The sequence below is a fragment of the Lepidothrix coronata genome, unplaced genomic scaffold, assembly GCF_001604755.1.
Source record: "Lepidothrix coronata isolate B3197 unplaced genomic scaffold, Lepidothrix_coronata-1.0 Scaffold190, whole genome shotgun sequence".
Lineage (NCBI taxonomy): Eukaryota > Metazoa > Chordata > Aves > Passeriformes > Pipridae > Lepidothrix > Lepidothrix coronata.
The window spans coordinates 1,530,841-1,537,776 of record NW_016690370.1 but is presented as its reverse complement, the minus strand read 5'-3'; the positions used below and the strand labels follow the sequence as shown (position 1 = coordinate 1,537,776).

At 40.9% G+C, this 6,936-nt stretch overlaps 1 long non-coding RNA gene across 2 annotated transcripts in view; it reads right to left on the bottom strand.

Annotated features, from left to right (window-relative positions):
- Positions 1-424: 424 nt before the first annotated feature.
- Positions 425-6,936, bottom strand: part of LOC108505408 — a 43,985-nt gene continuing 37,473 nt past the window's right edge. For both annotated transcript variants that reach the window (XR_001877494.1, XR_001877495.1), the window contains exons 7-8: positions 2,695-2,764; positions 425-847 (exon numbers count right to left, since the gene is read on the bottom strand). This is a non-coding gene — a long non-coding RNA (uncharacterized LOC108505408). The remainder of the gene's footprint in view (positions 848-2,694; positions 2,765-6,936) is intronic.

The following is a 6,936-nucleotide window of genomic DNA, read 5'->3' as shown; positions in this document are numbered from 1 at the left end:
AAAAAAAAAAAAAAAAAGAAGAAGAACCATGACTCGGGGATTTAATATATAAGTATTCCTAATGTGATGTTGAATTTAATTAAGTTCTATAAATATGGACAGTAAAATGTGCAGCAAAACATGCCAAGCATTATTAATTACAAATGATGACAACAAAGTTGTCTGGTTTTCAGAAGGGAAAGTCAATAAATACAATATTTCAGGGTGAAAAGCAAACATCAGGGTTTTGCCAGTGACTTCAGAGGACCTCTTTAAAGGGAATTTTCCCAAGATTTAGGGACATGTAGGCTCTGCCATTTGCAAACATGACTGGGAAAGGGCAAGAAGGTCAGGATTCAGAAGAAAACAGCATTTCCAGACAGTTCTTAAAGAAGAAAGTGGAGTTGCCTCATCTGCCTGTGTTGAGCATCATCTCCCTCACGGGAACGGGAATATTATCCCTGGATTTAAAAAATTGGCCCATAAATTTGCCCAGGACAGGGTTACTTTTGCAAGGTGTACAAATTTCCAGAGGGAGAAACTATAGGAGGAGGAAGGAAGACAAGAAAAGAGTTGGATATTCCAATATTCCATGATTCCCTACACAGGGAATGTCAAGGGTGCAACGCCCTAAGAGCAATGTTTGATTTATGTAACCCCTTCATGACCTTAATTAAGTTCACCAGCAGTTAATTAATATTTCTGAAAAGGATAATATATATATAATTTCAGATTTATTTGCTTCATCCATATGTAAATCCATCAGAATATCACATTTAATTGCTGTTTGCTATTTTCTTTCTTTCCATGAGCTGTTCTATAGGTGTGTTTTTCTCCCTGTTGGAGTCCTGGGTCAGACTGAGTTCTCCTGGTAAATTAAGGACATAAAAGAACAGAGAAATGTGACTTTTTTCTTTTCTCTCTGCACACTCCCTAGACACAAAAACCTGGCTTTTTGACAGCTCAGTTTAGAATTGGAAGAGAAAATAGAATGCAAAATTGGAAGGCAATAAAATGAATAAAAATCTCCAGATGAAAATCGTACTAATACTTACTATTTTGGGAAAAGGCATACTTTCAATATCTGTAAAATTAAAATTGCTTACAAACTCACCTGAAATTGCCAAAATAATGCAGATAATTAGAACAAGAGCTCCTGGCAATGGGCTTTTTACTCTGTCAGATAAGGAGCTGGAATTCTGGCTCCCAAGCCATCCACAAATGGTCCTGTGCAGGGCTAAGGCTTGGACTCTTTGATCCTTGTGAGTCCCTTCCAACTCAGCATATTTTGGGATATTCTGTGAAATATATTTATGAGCTGGACTAAGAACTGTGCAGCTTCTCTTGCCCTGTGAAGAAATTCTACATCACAAAGCAACTCTAAAGCTGGAACTCAAATTTGAGATTTGCTTTCAAACCACAGCCAACTCCTGGGCATTGTGTTTGGATTTTATTATTTTGGGTGAAATCCACCTCCAGGAGCACCAAGATCAGGCCCTCTACTAGTCTGAATTATCATAATAATAAGTGGATGTAATATGATCAGTGCTGGAATTTGATTTATTACATTCAAGAAGGAAATGAAGGGCGAATAACACAGGTTTGTTTATCATGGGGGATTCAAATAAACACTGATAACATCTCTGATCATAATTCATTGAAGTGTCAGAACATACAGGCTGATGAACACTCAACTTTTCCTCCTTGGGGTACAAAATATAAATTAATTATACCTTGCAGGCAGCTTGCAGGGTCTGTGGAGATGAGGAGAATTAGATGCAAAAGACTTACTTGGCTGTTGGCTATTTCCAAGCTATGACAGGGGGATTATTTTTATTACCAATATAACCAAGTAGCCCAGAGTGAAAAGCCCCCAAATGATAATTAAGAAAAATTATCAGGAAAATTGGACCTCCTGGCTTATCTTGTTATCCTGGGCATATTTCTCATGTTATTCCTTCAGAAAGGCATCAAACCCCATCAGCCTAATTCTGAAAAATAGTTAGGCTTGGACTTTTAACACCTTTGGGTAATTCCTAAAGATAGAGAGAAGGATAAACTTTCTTCCAACCAATACCTTGAAATAAATGGGATCAGATTTATGTAATATTACCATGAACTTATCTCGGGAGTTGAATACAATGTAAAGTGAAGGAGAGAGGAACTTTTTGAAGTGAATAATGTCACCAAAGCCTCTGTCTCACAGAACTTCAGGTAGTCATGACAAGCAGAGTAGAAAGATAATACTCAATAAATAGATAGAGAGAAAAAGGACCTGTCAACTGGAAACACCAAAAATGCAACTTGTTAAAACTGTTGAGTTTATTTTCAGAAATGACAGAAATTTTTGCTTTAAACCTGAACCCTTTATTTGTCATTTTAGACTATTTTACTTTTAGCTCAGTGAACCACAGAATCATGGAGAGGTTTGGGTTGGGAGGGAGCTTAAAGATCAACTTGTTCCCCTCCCTGCCATGGGCAGGGACACCTTCCACTAATCCCAGATTGCTCCAACCTGGCCTTGGACACTCCCAGGGATCCAGGGGCAGCCACAGCTTCTCTGGGCAACCTGTGCCAGGGCCTCCCCACCCTCCTAGCCAGGAATTCCTTCCCAGTATCCCATCTAACCCTGCTGGCTTTCAGTTTAAAGCCACCACTCCCTGTCCTGTCACCCCAGGCCCTCGAGCCAAAGTTTAACAAGATGTTTCTACTCACAGTGATGCACCTTCAGAATTAAAGTGTCAGGCCCCATTTCTGCATTTACTCAGACACATGCTCAGGTTTCCTGCATGGAAAAATGAGACCAGTAGGTTAATCCTGGTTGGAAAGCAAAGTCTGTGGATTCCATCAACGGAGACCTACATCAAATTAAATTATATGTATTTTTTTCCCGAATAACTGAAGCTCAACAACATGAGTTTGAAATAACAACAGAGATTAAGCTTTGTAATATGTTAAATAATAATTTTCATATGACACTAGCATTTGTTTTCATTAATAGATAGCACTAGGGAGCTTAAGACTTTGATTCAGGAAAGTATTATATCTTAACCAAGAAGTAGGGAAAAAATTAAACCCTGTGTATGAATTACTCTGTACATGTTTAATTTATCTAAGTCAACAGGCTTTCCTATAATTCTTCACATTTTTTGTCTTTAAACAGACAAAAGTAAAGAAGGAAATCAAGCCAAAATGAGCAGAAATGTTACTTTGTGTGTAATAAAAAGTATGGGATTATGAGGGAGATGCACTTCTGAAATGTAATTAAAGTTTACCCCACTCACCGCTGGAATTCAGGTGCCTATTTAAAATGGAATACTTATGTCTGGATTACAGGGAGCTGTTCCATCTGTAAGAACAAATGCTAATTATGGAGGCATTAACAAAACTGCTACAGAATTGTTATCATTATGAGTTGCTACTATGACTTTCCACTCCTGAATTTTGGAAGAGTAAGAGCAGAATGATGGAGATGTGAAGAACAAACATCCCCCCAGACAAGCCCTGCAATGCTTTGCTGAGGTGTTGGAGGAGCCCAGGGGGGACAGATCCAGTTACAACGTCCCACCTGTGGCATCTGCTTCTGCCCTGCGATGGTTCCACGTGGGTCCTGCTTGTCCTCAGACCTGTCACATCATCCCAGACCTTCCTCCTCCCACTGCAGTGATGCCCTGACAGCCTGTCAGTGTGGGATGCTCTCCCATCTCATCAGAGCAGCAGTGGGTACATGAGGCACCACTATTAAAGAGCACTGCGTGTTCCAGCTGAAACCAGGGCTGGAGATTGAAGTTTAACAATAATCCACTCTGGCACATCCCATATTCCACAGCCAGCTCTGTCTAGTCCAAACAATGAGACAGAAACACGCAATGATAATCTACTCTTGGAGTTTGGCAAAGTCAATTTGGGGCAGTCAGCAGAAAAGGTCAGCTCATTCTTCCCCTCCTCCGACTCCATAACCAGGCTGTGCTTTGAGAGACTCCCGATGATTCAAAGTTGTCTTCAAGTTGTAACCAACAAGTCTCCTCTCTTTTTTTTTCCAGGAACAGAATGTGTGTGCAACTGTGGTGGGTGTCACACAGGGCTGCAGCTGAAGGCAAGACTCTCAAAAGCAGCATTTTGCTGCAATTATGTTATTTGTACCACAAAGAGACGCAGGTTTCCTTGTCACCACTAAGCTTTGCTTATAAAAATTGCCTTTGCACTTATCAGGTAAAATGATACTGTTCTGAACTTCTCGTGAATGTGCATGTGAAATCAGAGTTAAAAACTCAAAATAGTAGAAGAGTGAAAAATAAATTATAAAGAATGTTTTGATGTAAGCACCCTTATTTTGACACAGCAATGGAATATTTACTCACCCAGACCCACACAGACTTTGCTTAACTCGGGTTGGAATGTTGGAGGATCAGCACTGAGCTCTATTTCAGCTTGGAGCACCTCCTAAATTAATGAAATTCCTTTTAATCTGTCAGCTTTGATTTCTGTTAATGGAGCCTGTAAACATGTTTAACTAAATGGTTGAGCACAGGAAACTAAATGTTCTCCAGATACTGGTCTCAAACAGAAGTTTGTAACAGCAGCTGTGTAAAGTTGGGTCCATTGTTGGCCTGGGCAACTTGAGACAAAGTTGAAATTTTCTGTCAGTGGGTACTGAATGAGGCCATCAGGCACAGTCCTGCAAAGAGAGTTTCCTGCTCTTCCATAAAAATTACAAGGGGAAGAAGAAGGTCAAAGTACTCCTGTCATACTTCTCCCCAGTGCAGAAGTAGAGTTCTCTGTTATACTCAGAATGAATTGCACGGAGGAAACAGGTGATTTTTTGGCTCTGTCAACAGAGACACCTCACACATACATTCAGGGAGCTTCCAGGTCTTCTAGACATTTAATCCTTTAAGACAACAATCACAGTTTGAAAGAATCCTTCACAATTCATTTTTGGGTCGTTTGCATGATGAAGTCCCACGAAGAGGTGCAGTAATTCAAGAGGGGGGGTGGGGAGGAGATGGGAGGCTGTGGGTTTAACAGGAAACCTTAAGGCTATCAAAATGCTCTGTGAAATCACCAGGGATGAAATCCATATTTCCCTACTGAGTTAAACACGACCTGACAATGCCAATGAACTTTGAGAGAAATGACAGACAAATTACAGCGTGCGTGTGCTAAGCCATGTTGAAACCTTCATTTCGAAAAGGCATCCTGTCAGGAGCTGTAAATACTGTGGGCTAACACCCAAAAATTTGCTTCCTGCTTCCCATGGAATGCACTTTCTGCTCACAGACTGCTTATGGACCATGCAGATCATTCAGTGGATTGTAAATTAAAGTCATTTTGAGCAGGAAGAAAGTGAGGGATGCCAAGGTGTTTCTGCTCACAATCAGGAAAGGCTTCTTGTTTGAAGATCTCCACTAAAAGACTATCCCTCCCCACACTGTCCTAGGCTATGTATTCCATATATTATATGTCTGAGGATTTTCTTTGTGGGGTTTTAGTTTTTTAGTGAGTTATTGCTTTTAGTGCTTGTTCTCCAAAAGCCATGTGAAGATGAAGGAAGCCTGCAATCAGCAGTTGTACACATATCCATGTATACATCAGATGGAATTTCTTCATGGAAAGGGTTGTTAAAAACTGGAATGGGCTGCCTAGGGAGGTTTGGAGTCCCCATCCCTGGAGGTGTCCAAGGAAGGACTGGCTGTGGCACTCAGTGCTCTGGGCTGGGGGACAAGGTGGGCATCGGCACAGGGTGGACTGGATGATCTTGGAGGTCTTTTCCAACATTAAGGATTCTATGATTCCATATGAAAGACATTAGGATAGGATGCATGATTCCAACAGGATTTGGTTTATACCCTCTCCATCTGAAGCTGCCCCATGGAGGGCTGGGTTACACCACCCCCTTCCACACCTTCTGTTACCACACGGTCGTGAGCTCTCACTGCTGGGAGGAGAAATGAGGAGAGGCACTGAAAACTGAGCCCTAAAAGGCTTTTTAAGCTCTGTATCATCCACTTTCCTGCTTATATCCATCCTCTACTCCCTGCCCCATCGCTGTCCCCATTTGCCACCCTCATTTCAGCACCTCCTGCTGAAACACCCCCATCTTGAGCAGGAACACTTGGAATGCTGCAACTCCCAGCTCTGAGCCAGAGCCACTGAACTCACTTCAGCTAATGCTGCAAAATGAACATTAACAACACTTGCACTTTTATTGGTTTATTTATTCCTTCTTAAAACCGGCTACAAGCACAGCATCTGATCCTGCAATCATTTTTCATGTCTCATAATGTTTTATTCACGTGCTGAGCTCCTGTCAGACCAAATAAGACTATTGCAAAGAACAAATGCCTTTCTGGGTGAACAAAGAGCAGGGACTGGGCTCACAGTGCTCTGGGAAACATTTGGACTGCCTGGTTGACACAGCGACACCAGGATTTGGAGAGGCCACATCAAAAATGGCTTTGTTTTTTTTGGAAAAGTTTCCCACATTGTTTCTCCATGAAAGTGAGAAATCCTGCTGGAAAAAATAACAACCTCCTAAAGTGAACAAGTGAAAGACGATGATTTTCTGCAAGAAAGGGATTTATTTTCAGACCAATTTTTTTTTTTTTTTTTTTTTTTGCTGTTGTTGCTGCGCTTTTGGTAGCGAGAAACCTTTATTTAGTCACCAACCCATTTATCAGGATGTTTCTAAAAAGCTCTGGTTTGGCTTTTTCCCTTGTCTTTCTGCTCCTTTCACCATATGCTGTTCTGACACGCCAATACATCACGGGGCAAAGTTGTCAGATCCTCCCTCTGGAGTTTTTACTAAATACTGCTGAAAACAACTGTACAGCTCTATTGATCTCGCAAAAAATAATTAAAGAAAAGGAAAAAAAAAAAAAGAGTTGCAACCAAGCCAAGCTTCCAGTGAACAAGCCCTGAAAGTATTTCTCTTTGATATTACATTAATCTGGGTTA